Raw genomic sequence first — 16,773 nt, forward strand, 5'->3', positions numbered from 1 at the left:
CGACAGCACAAAGCCAATCATATGCAGACTGCTTCATATCATAAACTGTTGCTGTAATTCCATTTCAACTTCCCTTTTACATTTACATTGCTTTCAAATTGGAATAAAGTCCCTCCTACACCCCCCCCAACATCCCATCCCTCATCCCTTTGTTCTTTACTGCAGAGAATGAGAGAAATGCAGACAGAGAGAGAGAGTGTGAGAGAGACAGAGAGAGAAAAAATCCTTTCAAACAGAACTTGCCACCTTATTCTTCTCAAGGGGCAACAGCTTGAAATTAAAACTAAATTTGAAATTAATGAAGCACATTCTGGAGGTGGCATTCGTTTCTGAAGTAATAAATTACTTGTATCAACCTCCGAGACAGCAGTTCCTGTCTGTCAATTAATATGTCTTACACTTCTTCTGCTTTCACTAATGCGTTTCCTAACACACACTCTCGCCATTTGAATTAAGCATGCATTTTCACTCATTACTCTGTACTGTCTCGCCTTCTCGTAAATAAACATAAATGCATGTACGTTTCCCCGAGACAAATCTCCCTGAACAAAATGCATTTGCCTCAATTACCAAAAGATTAGAAAGTTTAGAGTTATCATTTACAGTTTAGAGGGAGGGTTCTGCCGGCTTTCAATTTATATTCAAATCCCTTCAGTCTGAAATAATAAAATGTGGACTGCACTGAGATAGGGAAATTAAAACAATCAAAACTAAATTATTTGTTTCTTCTGAACAGTAAGACAGGAGAAAAAAGAAAGACGAAGCAAGAGAGAGTGTGGGTGTGTGATTTGTGTGAGTGTGTGTGAGTGTGTGTGTATATATAGCATTGGGCTGACTCCCAGCATTCCTTCGTGTAACTGTTCATCACTCATCTGACCAGTTATGTAAACACACAGATACAGCAGAACATCACTGACTAGCAGGGTGTATCCGTGTGCACACAGTCCATCCCACACTATGAAACCTCATGGACACCAACTTCTCCTAAAAGTAAACAGTAAAATAATTCACAAAAAAAGATAGGTTATGATTACAAATACAACTTATTCTATGAGAACTGCTTGTCAATTCTGTGAACAAATTATTAACCAACACATGCCTCAGTATGGTGGTTGTGAAAGACCCCTGGCTTATTGTAAGTGTGTGTGAGTGTGTGTTTGTGTGCGTGTGGTGTACTGTACATAAGACAGGAGTACCTTGCTGTCTGCAAACTCTGCCAGCCGTGTCATAGAACACGCTCCAGCAATGTTACTGCAGACTCCTCTCTCACTCTTTCTCTCTCTCGGTACAGTGCAGTAGCAAAGGTAGAGATTGTGTAGTGTGTGTGTGTGTGTGTGTGTGTCTGTGTCAGATGTAGTACTGCATTGGCAGCAGACACACAGAGAAAAGTCTCAGTCATTGTCAACCCTCTTGTTGTGTTGCCTTTGGCAGTGCGACACCGTGGGATAAACAGATGCACATACACACCCACACCCACACCCACACCCACACACACACACACACACACACACAATGGTACTGTAGAGACACAGAGAGGCACAGTCCCAGTGTGGGCACATCACGATGCTGTGCCTCCAGGCATGCTCCAAGGTAATTCTACAGAATGGCTTGAGAGCTCAGTCTCACCGTCACATGGAAATCATTAAACATGCTCTTCAACACACACACGCACACACACACACACACACACACACACACACACACACACACACACACACACACACACACAGGTACAAAACGACTACATCACAACATCAGCCTGCCACCATAAAGGATACAAGTTAAATTAGGATAAACTCATTGACTGCTCAATCCCTCCAGTTAGACACCATCACATGGGTTGAGAGTATGATGCTAGCGTCAAATACAGCATGCAATCACTAGTGATGAACAGCTGGAATGTTATGGGGAGACTAAACAAAGCTAAAGCAAACCGTATACGAATAATATGTGGTGTAATCACATATTACGCATCACTTTCACACACATACAGTACATGCACAGACATGCTGATGCACACACACACGCACGCGCACGCATGCACTTGCAGGCTGCCATCTGTTGTGAATGAGCCCAGAGGACAGCTGTGGAAGAAGAGGAAGCAGAGAGGAGAGAGCTCCATCAAGGACAAATGGCCATGTCAAATCTCCCTCCTCCTCACACACAAACACACACTGATCCAGGATTTCACAGAAGTGATGACGGTCTGAGATTTCTTTGTTTCTCTCTCAGTTGTGAACTCACCTGCAGAATAGTGAGACGGAAACTTTACCGTGTGTGTGTGTGTGTGTGTGTGTGAGAGAGAGAGACAAGAATAGATAGTGATGAAGGAGGGAAGAAGGACCGGAGAAAGAAGGCAGGGAGGTCTTGGAACGGCGTCAAAACTCTGAGCACACAGGGTGCCCAACTCAAGCCTCTGGACCTGGTCCAGACCCACGCACTCTGACACCAGGCCCGGCCCAGCCTGGCCCAGCCCAGCCCCAACCTCTTTAGAAGCCCAACGGCTGTTACAATATGGTGTCCTCGCTCTCTCGCTCCCTCGCTCTCTCTGTCCTCTCAGACCCCTGCTGGAGCGACTGCTGCCAAACACATCACACACACATATACACACACACACACACACATACACAGGTGCTCTTTTAATTAGAAAACACCAAGTGGGAAGAGAGAGAGACACGGAGAGAGAGCGAGGGTGGGAGAGGATGAGGTGTATTCTTTGGATGGGGGGAGTGGGGGAGGAATAACCTGTGAATGAAGGGGCAGCAGGAGGGGAAGAAGAGCTTGATGTGATTTTCAGGAGGATATCAAAGAGCCAGAGAGGATATCAGGAGAACCGACTGAGGACAGCAGAGCATGTCTGGACTCAGGCTTCATTTGATTATTTACAGAAGACCTTCCTGCTAACTCGCAAATGAGTGAACGAAATGAACTCAATTACTTAGCTAGTCAGGGAAAAGAATACCATTAAATACAAGGTTGAACTGAATGTACAAAAGTTAAAAAACAAACTGATTATATAACTGATTTCATGGAGGTGAGCTGGAAGTTTAGTATCGTGATGGTCACTTTCTCTCACTTTCTTTCTTTCTCTCACCCCCCATCTATCCTCCTTGCTTCCATCCCTCTATCCTCCTTCCAGCTCTCCTTCCCCGAGGAGATCCCCCCCCGCAATCGCTATCATGACCCACGTTAATGAAGTTAATTGAATCTGAGATCAATAATGCTTCATTATCCTGATTTGACATGCATAGACAAATCGGTTTGTTAGCCCTGTGTGGATGCATGTGTGTTAGCTCGTTTGCGTGTCTAATGTTCGTGTTAAGCGTATGGGATTGGGTGGCCGTGTGCATGCATGACAGTGCGTGTGTGTGCACGTGTGTGAGAGGGCGGCTGCGCGGGCAATGCTTCCAGAAGCTGTGTGTGTGTGTGTCATTGATCGCAGACAGACACCACATCGACCCAGACTCCTCACAGACATGGAGGCTGAGGACAGAGCCACACTTGGACGGGGAGAAATGCACGCTAAAGGACCTCTCTCCAGTTGGAACGCTGGAATGGAGATGACCCACTGGCAGAGTGAATCCAGCAGCACGGCCATCCACCCAACACACACCGTTTATATAGCTGTTGTGGAAGAAATTGGGATTTCCTGTGTGCTCACATTATTCACTAATCAATAGAACTAGTCATTGGATACTATTTAGTACGTTCTCATGTAAGCTTGCTATTAATACGAGTATATTGTGTCTATGTGTCAGGGTTAGTAGATGTTCGGGGTCAGGAGAAAGTACTGGCTAAACGTTCCTTGTCATGACTACAAGGAGAGCTCCAACTATGAACTCTCTAGAGTCTGAGAGTTGTCATGTGTTGGGAGCAGTGAATCTCTTTCTCTGAGACTGTTGAAACGTCATTACTGCCTGACTGTCACAATCTATGTTTACATTCTTGTGCCCTATAAAAGATGGTCCTCCGGCTTTCAGAGCAGAGAGAGACATTATTGAGACCTAAGCCTGGTGTCGTGTTGTCATTTTATTGTCAGGGGTCTGGTTTTCTCTCCCAATCTGCAGATGGATAATACTTATTAAAATCCAGAACTCAACTGAACTTAGTCACTCCGTTTATGAAGAGACGGACAAAACACTTTCTTCATCACTGTCTGGGAAGCACGCCGACGAGGAGAGTATGAATGATCGAGGATTAGGATGCATTCGTGTGTTTGTAGGTGTGTGTGGGCTTGTGTGTGTGTGAACAGGTTAGTTTAGTGTGGGTTCCAGCGGCAGCGGCGGAGCAGAGAGGAACTGTAGGATTCTGTGTAGACACAACGGTGTCTGGGCCTTGCCCGCACAGGGACACACATGTACACACAAACACACCTACTACTGCATTTGTGCAGTTGACCACTCGGAATCCATTCTGTATGTTTTCTTTTTCACGGTGGTTTGAATTCAAGGCCTTCTTGCTGTGAGGCGACAGTGTCATGCGCTGTGCCACAGTTCCCCCTGAAGCAAACACACGGGAACACACACCTATGAAGAGTCAGCTCGAAACCCTCTTGCGGCGGTATCACTGCCCCTCTACGTGACCTGACCCCTTCACATAGCTCCATCAGAACTGACGGTTAAGGGTCATCCATGTGACCATAAATATTCCGGCACCACTATCAGTACACACACACACACACATGTCTGATTGTGGGCTATTGATTGTGCATCATTTCGATCATGTGACAACCTGTTGTATGAGATCATGTGAAATAACACTATGTCCTGCTAGCATACATCACATGCCCGATACACACACTGAGCCATAATGGAGCTGAGATGACGATCTCTAGTAAATGACCCTGCGCGCTTCTTTGTTATTCAGATGAGCTGCACTCCTAGCAGTCACATTCCTGAAACCCAGTTCACACACGGGTCACCGTCCCAGCCCCCTGGGGGAGAGTGTCTGTGTGTGTGGAGGAGTCATGGAGGAGAAGCCAGTTGGTTGCATAGGGTTATCCAACCAGGGATGGAAAGCAAGATCCATCCTCTCAGTCTCTCTTTCTCATCTCTACGTCTCCACTTTCTCCTTCCCTCTTTCCTCCTCCTGGGGCATGTTGGTAGCTGTCAGGGACCGTAACAGGTCAACCTCGAGGTGATATGATTGGTTATGTTTCAGGCAGGTTGTGTGTTTACAGTATGTATGTTTTGTTATTATTCATCTCTCCTTCCTGTCTTTCTTATATTGTTCTTTTACTCCTGGATTTGTCACCTTAAAGGGTGTGGTCTTTTTTAACCCCTCCCTCCCTCCCTCCTCTCTCTCTCTTCAGTATCAGTACCATTAGAGAGCCTGATGTGTGATGGGAGAGACCAGCTCTGGCTTGCTAACATCCCTTGGGCACTGCTACACACACACACACACACACACACACACATACACACACTCTGTCACACCGGACAGAGACAGATATGACAATCAAAGACATAACCCTGTTTCACATTTAGTAGTGAAACACACACACACACACACACACACAGAGGCAGACAGTATAATAGAAAGGTAACAGAGAGGAATAACAGGTCTATCCCAGCAGCATTACCAGCATCAGGGTGGGAGAGCTGCTGGGATTCAGCTGCTGTGTGGAGGTGTCAGTCTGTCGGGAGGGAGGGAGGGAGGGGGAGGGGGGGGTGAGGGGGCGGGGGGGTGAGGGGGCGGGGGGGTCTAATGGGGAAGTGGCAGCCTGACCCCCCCCCCCCCCCCCCGGCCCCCCTCTCGGAGTCCGGATCTAGATTTGGTTTGTCACTGGGTATCCATTACCTGCCAGTCTCCTCTGATCTCTTTGGACAGCTCTGATCAAAAGATGTCATCGGACCTGCTCCGCGGCCTCGCTCGGGAAGTTAGCTCTGGGGCCGCTAGGCCGGGGAGACCTGAGCCCACAAATAAAACGACATCATCACTTTGGGGGTCCGTCATGTACACAGGAGACGATTATGATAATGCCCGCTCTGTCACCACGGAAACGGACAGTGGAGGGGAAAGCGGTGTCTCTGAGGCTAATGTGGAGGATACAGCCCCCTCTCGCTCCGCCTCACTTTACCCTGTTTGTGTGTGTGTGTGTGTGCTACAGTGAGAAGGATGAAGCACCTGAGCTGTGCCAGGAGAGGAGGAGAGTGGCGCTGAGTTGGGCCAGGAGAAGAGAGTGGAGCCAGCTATAAAAGGTGTGAGATGTGTAGGGCTTTAGAGGAAAGAAAAACGGCTCGCAATAAAGCAGGAAAACAGCACTGCTCCAAGGCAATTTAGACTGCAAAACACAAACCATTAAGTTTGTGCATTATCTTTTAATTTAATCTGGAATGATTTATAATCCATCACGCAAGGCTTCAACCATATCCAATTATTCTCTGCGGCTTGATTGACAACAAAGGTGATTTATTAAGCTAATAAAATGTGATGTGTTCTCAGCTCCCCCTGAAAATAACCAGCCGGACTGAGACTTTAAAGAGACACTCGCCCTGTTTTAGAGCCCTTACACACACACACACTTGACAGACAATGAGATCAATAGCAGTGGCTTGCATGGTGTGTGTGTTTGTGCCGCACATAGGGGTTCACCCCCCTGAACAATCACTTAACGATCTTGCCACTTAAAAGAGAGATCCGTCAGAGCCTGGCTCCCGCTCTGGGTCGCGCCGCAAACGCTGGAAATCAAAATGTCAGCCGTTGTGATGGGGGGAGGTGGGGGGATGGGGGGATGAATGTGCATGCAAGGCCGACTGATTATATTAGGCTTTAATTCCTCCATCCGTGGTGTATATGTCATCTTATTCTCCGCTTTATCTGCTAATGTTCCGCTCAATCACTCGATATTAATGAAAAGCGGAGTATTGAGGGTGGGGGTGTATGTGTAGTATGTGTGTATGTCGTGTGTGTGTATGGGGGGGGGGGGGGGTGAGTGGGTCCAGAGTTTACATGCATACCAATATTACCCAGAGGTTCAGGGGGAAAGTCATTAAGAAACGTGAAGGTGTTTACAGCTGCAAGGCATGTAGGTCTACTTAGTGAGGCCTACACATGGAGAAACACATGTGCCCTTGTCAAAGTGCATGTTCACAGTCCTACTCCAGGATTGGACATATATATCACTATACTTTGATGGCACTGCATAGTGTTCAATTATTTTTTCAACATCTGCTGAATAAATAACACATAAATAAAATAATATACAATATACAATATTGTATATTACTAAAAATAGTAAAATAATTAAAAAAAAATGTAGATGCCACTTATAGTTTGTCCTAGTGTGTCACTCCCAGTAGTTTAAGTTAAACTGGTCTCGTAAAAAGTATTTAGTTTATTGTATTTTTTATTTTTTTTCCAAATGTACAGTATCTTATCTACAGCAAAATCCACATCAGAGCCGCCAGGCCACACACACCTACCTGCCCCACCCACCTACCTGCCCCACCCACCAGCCAGGCCCCACCCACCAGCCCCACCTTTGTCCCAGTAATCCCCCCTGCAGGCTGGTGTGGGAACCAGGACAGGGCAGGATGGATCCAGCTGGACCAGGAAATGCTGCTGGACTGTGCCCAGCTAGGTCACTCCAGAACCCCCCCCCCCCCCCACACACACACCTTGGTGGAGAAGAGGAAACTAGGGGCTGTGGGTTTCTGACTGCTATCCTGGAGAGGGGCTGAGGAGAGACGGAGGGGAGTTGGGAGGGAGGCTGGGGGGGGGGGGGGGGGGGGGGGCTGGGGGAGGCCCTGTGTGCTACGTGCTGAAATGAAACACAATAGGATGTAAACAGGATGCGTAATTAAGACACCGCTGATCCAGACAGCACGGCTGCTGCATGACATAACACACACACTCACACATACACGCGCACACTCTCAATTGGACACACATACGTTCAAACATTCACACATGTGCGCACACACGCAAAAAATGATACATAGACACTCAAACACTCTCAAGTACACACACACACACACTGCACAGTAGGTGGTAAGGGAGAAGAGAATGAAAGACCTTGTAAATGTTAACAATTTCTTGGGGACTGGTAGAAAGTGGCGTGCTGAACAGTATTTTAGTGTCATTCATTATTCTACAACTGAAACAACATTCAATGTGTTGTTGTATAAAAGTATTATATACTATAATGTATAGTATATGGCATACTATACAAGATATATTTGTTATGCTAATTCAATTGAAAATGTTAACATTATTAACAAATGTATAACAAATGAGTTTCCAGTTTCCTTGTCATTAATTAATAATGAATCTATTTGCTATTTGTCCTTAGAGTATGGAGCTATATTCCTAGCCTGGTCTGCTGCCTGGTCTGCTGCCTGGTCTACAGCCTGGTCTGTTGCCTGGTCTACAGCCTGGTCTACAGCCTGGTCTGCTGCCTGGTCTGCTGCCTGGTCTACAGCCTGGTCTGCTGCCTGGTCTGCTGCCTGGTCTACAGCCTGGTCTGCTGCCTGGTCTGCTGCCTGGTCTACAGCCTGGTCTGCTGCCTGGTCTACAGCCTGGTCTGCTGCCTGGTCTGCTGCCTGGTCTACAGCCTGGTCTGCTTCCTGGTCTACAGCCTGTTCTACAGCCTGGTCTGCTGCCTGGTCTACAGCCTGGTCTGCTTCCTGGTCTACAGCCTGGTCTACAGCCTGGTCTGCTGCCTGGTCTACAGCCTGGTCTGCTTCCTGGTCTACAGCCTGGTCTGCTTCCTGGTCTAAAGCTTGGTCTACAGCCTGGTCTGCTGCCTGCAACCAGGAACACAGAACAGAGGGACAACAACAGCATTCCTCACTCTGGTTGGGAATTAGAGTGGAATGTTCTCATACCCAGAACCAGACTCAGACCCAAACCAGGCCCAGGACCCAGGCGCAGGACCCAGGCCCAGGCCCCAGGCCCAGGACCCAGGCCCAGGACCCAGGCGCAGGACCCAGGCCCAGGACCCAGGCCCAGGACCCAGGCGCAGGACCCAGGCCCAGGACCCAGGCCCAGGACCCAGGCCCAGGACCCAGGCGCAGGACCCAGGCCCAGGACCCAGGCCCAGGACCCAGGCGCAGGACCCAGGCCCAGGCGCAGGACCCAGGCCCAGGACCCAGGCCCAGTGCATGGATGTATGGGATGGGGGGTGTGGGAGCAGCTGGACCTCCTGTCTAGGGGGATCTGGAATGGTCCTGTTGGCTCTTAAGGTAAGGAACTGATAGGGTATCACTTTCAAAGTGCTGATCGTGAGAGAGTGAGAGAGAGAGAGAGAGAGAGAGAGAGAGTAAAAGAAGAGAGAGAGAAGGCGAGAGAGTGAGAGAAGAAAAGAGAGAGGACTTTTGATGCTCTTTATTGAGACATTCTTACATTGAAAAAAAAAACACTGAGAGGGGAAGACAGAGGGAGGGAAGGAGAGAGCTAGAGGAAGAGAGAGGGGATGAAATATTACAGGAAGAGAGACGCCAAGTCGAATCATGTAATTAGTGATTAAGGGCCAACTGCAGCATGGCAGAATGAGCCTATAGGAGTTGGCTTGACTGTTAGGCGTCAAAATGGCTCCGGTGTAGCAGTGAGAAAGACAGAGGGGGAGTGCGGGCATCAAAGGGCATGTCTAGATGTGTGGATGCCTGGCCTCTTTAAACTCTCCTTTTACACACAACCTCCCTGAGGGCCTTTGGTCAGGACCCCCTCCTCCCTCCAATTAGTGTGTGCGTGTGTGTTTGTGTGTGTGTGTTAATGTGCACACATACAATATGCCTAAAACTAACAAACATGCCGTGTCTGATCAGAGAGCAGCTCCTACCTTGCATTGTGTGTGTGAGCAGGATGGAGCACCGCAGGGGAGCTAGGCTGCCAATCCGGTCCCAGATCCTCACCCCACCCCACCCCACCCCCTCCCCCAGACCCTACCCCACCCCACCCCCCTCCCCCAGACCCTACCCCACCCCACCCCACCCCCTCCCCCAGACCCTACCCCACCCCACCCCCTCCCCCAGACCCTACCCTACCCCACCCCCTCCCCCAGACCCTACCCCACCCCACCCCCTCCCCCAGACCCTACCCCAAATAGACATCTGAGTGTATGAGTGTGTTTGTGTGTGTACAGACCTTTAGCAATAACAAACCATGAACACTGCCATGGATACCAGCTCTCTGGTGGATACTCTTCCCTGCATGTACTCACTAGGGGACACACACACACACCGGAGAGAGAGATACACAAACACACACACAAAGGAAAGAGGCACAGGAGGAGACACACACACATACACAGGAGACAGGAGGAGCGATAAACACAGGAGGAGAGACAAACACAAACACACAGGAGGAGAAACACACAGGAGGAGAAACACACACACATACACAGGAGACAGGAGGAGCGATAAACACAGGAGGAGAGACAAACACAAACACATAGGGGGAGACACACACACACCCACAGGATAAAAGAGAGGATCCAAACAGATGCAGATTGAACACAAAGACAGAAAGACAGACAGATGTACACAAAATAAAGACCTGTTACTCTATTTTGAACCACTGAACCACACCAGCACCACCCCCTTTACATCCCTGTCCTCCCCCAGGCCTGAGGCCTTCCCTTGGGCATGGTTAGTCAGAGCACCAGCCTCAGCCTCCAGGGTCATCTACTGTACCTCAGCACATTACAGAGCACTACTGGCCCCCACACACCTCTCTCTCCAGCCTGCTGGCTGGAAAGATCCGGTCTGGATGTTAGATAGATATGACAGTTATGTATCAAAGATATGAGGCAAATCTTCCTGTTTCACACAATTGAATGGCAATGGATGACTGAACCACACCAGAAACACTACCACCACCAGTAACCAGTACCCGGTAACCAGTAGCAGTAACCAGTACCAGTAGAGCTCCATCTCTCTGTCTCTCTGGTTCCAGTCACTGAACCACCTCCTCTACACTGTGTATTTATTATGGATGTGATATAGTCAATACTTCATATATAGCTCCAAAGTGACAGCTAGACAGACAGACAGATCTGTACTAATATGGTCAACAAGAATTTAAGACACACCCACTGTTACAGAAAGTGTGTGATTTGTGATGTGCATGTTTTGTACACCATGTGACAGCTGTACACCCCCCACACATGGACACACACATACCCCATACACACACACACATACTGTGACACACACACACAATCACATACACACACTGAAAAGGCCGGGTCTGCCATGTCTGGCATTCCATGACATGGGCCTCAATTGATTAGAGTGATTTAGTGCCTCCCGCCTACACACACACACACACACACACACACACACACACACACACACACACACCCACCATGGTGGACGGTTCATCTTGTCACAGTTACACACAGCTTGAATACTCAGAAGCCTATCCCATAAACCCACCCACACAAACACACTCATGCACACAGATGTCTATTTTACAGATAACAGCATGACCGTGTGTGTGTCTGTTTGTGTGTGTGTGTGTGTGGCCTCAGGAATGCATAAACAGTACAAGCTTTTATCGGGTCCAAGTGTAACATCCTCTGGTCTGATACAGGAAGTGTCTCTCACACGCACGCACACACACACACACACACACACACACACACACACACACACACACACACACACTGCATCACTCATTTCTCTCGTCTGACCATTACCACATGCACACACACACACCATATAAGCACTAGATAGATACAATATCGGTATCATCACATCCACTTGAGGACAGTGAGAATCACAGTACACACACACACACACACACACACACACACACACGCTTTAGTCAGCAGAGATAAGAGGGAGCAGAGATGAGATGGATGTTCCTCCATGGCTTCCCTATGATGGTGGAGCTGGAGGACCCACATCTCAGTGACTGTGTCGTTAATTAAAACTAAAAATATCAAGGAATCTTCCTGAAGAGGCTTTTAAAGGAAGATCACATTAACTCCATTACAGCGTGGCACCCGGGGTATTTCAGAGACACAGCAATTGCATTGTTGTGCAACTGCTCTTTCCTCTGCCTCCTCTCACCCTCCATTCTACAATCTTACATTGTGGTTTTTGTTTGGCTTGAGCTGATCCATTCTGGACTAATTGTCCAGGGAGCATTCACAAGCTATGGATGAATGTTCAGTATGTTGTGTTAGGCAATCATGTCTATGGACACTGCCAAACACACACACACGTTCCTTCTTTCTAACACACACCTACTTTCTCCTCCCTCTTTCTAACACACACACACACACACGTCTTAGTACGAGGTGTGTGTAGTGTTGATGGGTCTCAATTCAAGTCTTTAAATAGGCAAGCCTTGTGTGGCTGCATTTAGACAAATCAACATTTAGCTGTTGTTCCTCTATGGGCCCTTGGTCTGCTGACTTAGTCTGTATGTGAGTGTGTGTGAATATGTGTGTGTGTGTGTGTGTGTGAGAGAGAGAGATATAGAGAGAGGGAGAGAGAGAGAGAGAGAGAGAGAGAGAGAGAGAGAGAGAGAGAGTGAGAGAGAGAGAGAGAGAAAGAGAGCCTAAGTGAGTGTAATGTGCTCTTTTGCCAGTGTGTGAATATTTGAGTTTGTTTGGTGTGCACGTACGTTTGTCTGTGGAGAAAATATATATATATATATATATATATATATATATATATATATATATATATATATATATATGTATATATAGAGAGAGACATGTTTATAGCCCGGGGCAATGTATCGGGCTTAAGCATTTTAGAGAGCAGTTCACAGTAAGAGGTGCTGTGGGAACATGTCAGTCAGTTTGTGAGTCTGCTTTCCTGTCTGCTCTGCCTATCTATCTGCCTTCCTGCCTGTCTGTCTACCTATGTTCCTGTCCATCTGTCTGTGATACTACTTGTCTGTCTGTCTGTCTGTCTGTCATACTATCTGTCTGTCTGTCATACTACCTGTCATACTACTTGTCTGTCTGTCTGTCTGTCTGTCTGTCTGTCTGTCTGTCTATCTGTCTATCTGTCTGTCTGTCTATCTGTCATACTGTCTGTCTGTCTGTCTGTCTGTCTGTCTGTCTGTCTGTCTGTCTGTCTGTCTGTCATACTACCTGTCTGTCTGTCTGTCTGTCATACTACCTGTCTGTCTGCCTGCCTGCCTGCCTGCCTGAAGGTCCTGTTGTTGTGTCTGCTCCTGAACCTCCATGCCTGTGGAGAACACAGTGTTCCTGTGGCCAGACCAGCACTCCACCGTCCCAGATGAGAACCAGGAGGGGATGCAGCCCAGCACGGGGCCAGCGTGTGTGGAGCCCACCGGGGCCCAGGAGGGCCGCTGTGCCTGCTGGATGGGAACAGGCTGGACTGAGCGCCCTGTTCCTCTGCTTATCTGAGAGAACACTGAGAACATATCACAGGAGGAACAGGATGGATTGCGTTCGAGAGAGATGGAGAGAAAATGAGAGAGAGTGAAAGAGCCCTGTGTGGGCCTGACCTCAGATCACCCAGAACACGGCACATACATGCTCGCACACACACACAAGCACACACACACACACACACACACAGGGGTGTGTGTTGAGTGTGCCAGTATCAGTTTGAAGAGCGCCACTTTAAAACATGTGCAGCCTTTCTAGTACCAGAATCACTCACTCACTCCCTCTCTCTCTCTCTCTCTCTCTCTCTCTCTCTCTCTCTCTCTCTCTCTCTCTCTCTCTCTCACCCTCTCCTCTACACTGCCAGCCTTTTATTATTTCTCTCCACTTTCTAGACGGTCTCCTTTTAATTAATTAGACCTTGTGCCACTGAGCTGCTTCTTCCTGCTCTCTCTCCCTCCTTCTACTGACAAGAGGAGAGAGGGAACCAACAGAAGAAAGAGAGAGAGCAAGGTAAAGAAAGAGAGTGAAGGACGGAGAGAGGATTAAATATATAGAGAGACAGCAGAGAGAAGGCCAGGAAAGGGAGAGAGTGAGTGAGAGAGAGAAGGAAAAGGAGAGAGCGGTAGAGAGAGAGAAGGAAGAGTACCCTTCAATCCTCTCTCCTCCTTCACTCCATTCCTCTATTTTCCCCCTGCCCGTTCCTTTTCTCCAGGACCAAGTGCTAGCAGGGGTCATATCTTTTTAATTATCTTTCCTGCCTTTGATTAATTATTCCGTCTGACAATAGCGTGCTCCTAATGCTTTTCACCTGCCGCCGTTGATTGACAGCGCCTCTGTCTGAGTCAAAGCAAACAGCTGCTGCCATGATTGCCTAGCAACCAGGATGTGATGGATGAGTCCCAGAGATGGATGGCCACAATAAATCATGTCTCCTGCTATAAAACGGAGAGAGGAGAGGAAGGGAGAGAGGGAGAGAGAGGTGGGGTGGAAGGCAGGGTGGAAGGGAGAGGAAGAGAGAGAGAGACAGAGAGGGAGGGAGGGAGGGAGGGAGAGATAGAGTGGGAGGGAGGGCCAGCACAAAAACAAAACAACCTTTCTGTCTCCCTCTCGCTCGTCTGAAGGTAGGGGCTGAAGGGTTACTGTCCTCGCTCGTCCTCGTCTCTCTGCCCCCCTCTCCTGCCCTCTCGCCCTGGCCTGAGTGAGCAGGAGAGATGACCCCCCCATCCCCCTCCCTCACCCCCACTCCCCACCCCCCCGAGAAAGAAAACTCTGCTGAAAGTCAGAGAGGAACACTTACACGACGTTCAGTTTGTCAAAACAACACCACTCCAGTCCTCTAACAGCTATGTGTCACCGTGGAACACTGGGAAAGTCGACGTTGTGAAAATGCAACCGGAACAATGCTGTCATTATATTAGATACTACGACGCTCAGATCGGTATTGTCTCTTAAAATGGCTTCTAACCGCACACTTGAGACACACTTTATCCAGTGTAAACAGCACACAAAACATGATAGAGAGTACTCCACCTTCAGTCCGGTTAAAGAGAAATCAGCCAGTGAAGAAGGCTGAGCCAGTCTGGTTTTAACATCTAGTCTGGATGTGTCTTACTGGGAGGCCTTGACTGAGGCCGTAAAGAAAGTCAACCATGTCTCGCACTTAACAAATCACAGCTGTTGGCCCTCTCTCTCTCTCTCCAGCCCCTACTCAGTGCACGAAAAAACTACAAATCCCAGTGAAGACTACACATAGGCTACACAGCAGGTCGCTCACTTTCAAGTTATGCCTGGCTGCTGTGTGTGTGAATGAGGTGTGTGTGTGTGTGTTTTTCATATACTTTTATGACCACCGTAGGTTTTATTTTTATCCGTTCTGGTAAAACTAGTGCAAGATGGAGGGAGCAAAAGAGAGGGAGAGAGAGAGGAGAGGGAGAGAGAGGTAGAGAGCTGGTGTCTGGTAACAAACAAGGCACTGGTGGAGTCATCCATCACCAAACCCACGTCCTGCCTGAACCCAGCACTCACAAGCCTCTCTCTCTCTTTCTCTCCTCTCATCCCCCTCTCCTCTTCTCCTCTGTGACTCAGGTACACCTCCACAACGGCCAGTCTAAATAATATTCACCATGATGAATGGCAGAGCCAGCCTCATATCCATCAACAATCCCTTTTTTAAGACGCATCCATCTTCAGTAATGCTCCCTTTGAATCACGGGAAAGAAAGAGCGAGCAGAGAGTCGGTGTCGTAACCCCGGGGACGAGAGCAGGAGAGAGGGCTGAGCCGTGCAGAGCCTGCCGCGTGTGTGTGTTTGAGTGTGTGTGTGTGTCGTCCTGAGTGATGCCTGTCAGCTTATAGCCCAGACACACAGAAACAGGTGTGGGATGCATGGGGCCCAGGGAGGCACATCACACACACACACACACACATCACACACATCACACAACATCACACACATACAGATGAAGCGTAGACATGCACAAACCTATACAGACACATAATAAATCCAACTCAGTCTTTACACAGTTTCAACCTACTTCAAACAAGCTCCAAATCATACTCAACAAACATTCTAACACGCTGACTAACACACACACACACACACACACACACTCACGACATTCCCGACTGTTATACGTTTGTGCCCATCTCACACATAGGAGTGAGGAAGAGAAAAGAAAAAAGAGAGAGAGAGAGAGACAGAATGAGAGAAAGACAGACATAGAGAGAGGCCAGTCAGTCAGAGCCAAACTGAAACTACAACAGCCGTTCCCCTTCGCTCCCTAACCTCTCACTCAACACCCGCCCTCCCTCCCTCCCCCCCTCCCTCCTCCCTCCCTCCCTCCCTCCCTCCCTCCTCCTCCCTCCCTCCCTCCCTCCCTCCCTCCCTCCCTCCCTCCCTCCCTCCTCCCTCCCTCCCTCCCTCCTCCCTCCCTCCCTCCCTCCCTCCCTCCCTCCCTCTCTCCGTCCCTCCTTCCATGTTCCACCCCCCTGCCCCCCGGAGGCGTGACATGCGGCCCTGTGTGAAGCCAGGAAGACACACACACACACACACACGGGGCTGTGGCGAGGCCCCTGTCCCTTCCTGCGTTGCTCGGTGGGTTTGATAAATGACACGCGTCATGCTGTCAGGAGAGAAGGGCGGGGCTGTGATGTATGGCCTCGCAGATGAGAGGGGAAATCAACTGTTTGGCATGGAGCTGCTACTCTCTGCTCCTGGACTCCAGAAAACAGCCCGGACCACCAGCACAGCCCTCTGGAGTGTGTGGGAGTGTGTGTACGTGTGTTTTTGTGTGTGTGTGTGTGTGTGGGAAGAGTTGGACAGAGAACAGGCCGCCCTTCTTTTCCTTTTTCTCTTGCCTGTCTCTCTCTCCCTCTCTTTTTTCTCTGTCTTCCTGTCCTACTATCCCTCCCCTTCCAAGCTACAAAGAGAAGAGTTCATCTAGGAAAGAACCCCCCC

General features: G+C 48.8%; 1 protein-coding gene across 1 annotated transcript in view; it reads right to left on the reverse strand.

The window, feature by feature from the left end:
• Positions 1–16,773, reverse strand: part of tshz3b (teashirt zinc finger homeobox 3b) — a 30,690-nt gene that overhangs the window by 5,159 nt on the left and 8,758 nt on the right. The window lies entirely within an intron of this gene.

This window comes from Osmerus mordax, chromosome 13 (genome assembly GCF_038355195.1).
Source record: "Osmerus mordax isolate fOsmMor3 chromosome 13, fOsmMor3.pri, whole genome shotgun sequence".
Lineage (NCBI taxonomy): Eukaryota > Metazoa > Chordata > Actinopteri > Osmeriformes > Osmeridae > Osmerus > Osmerus mordax.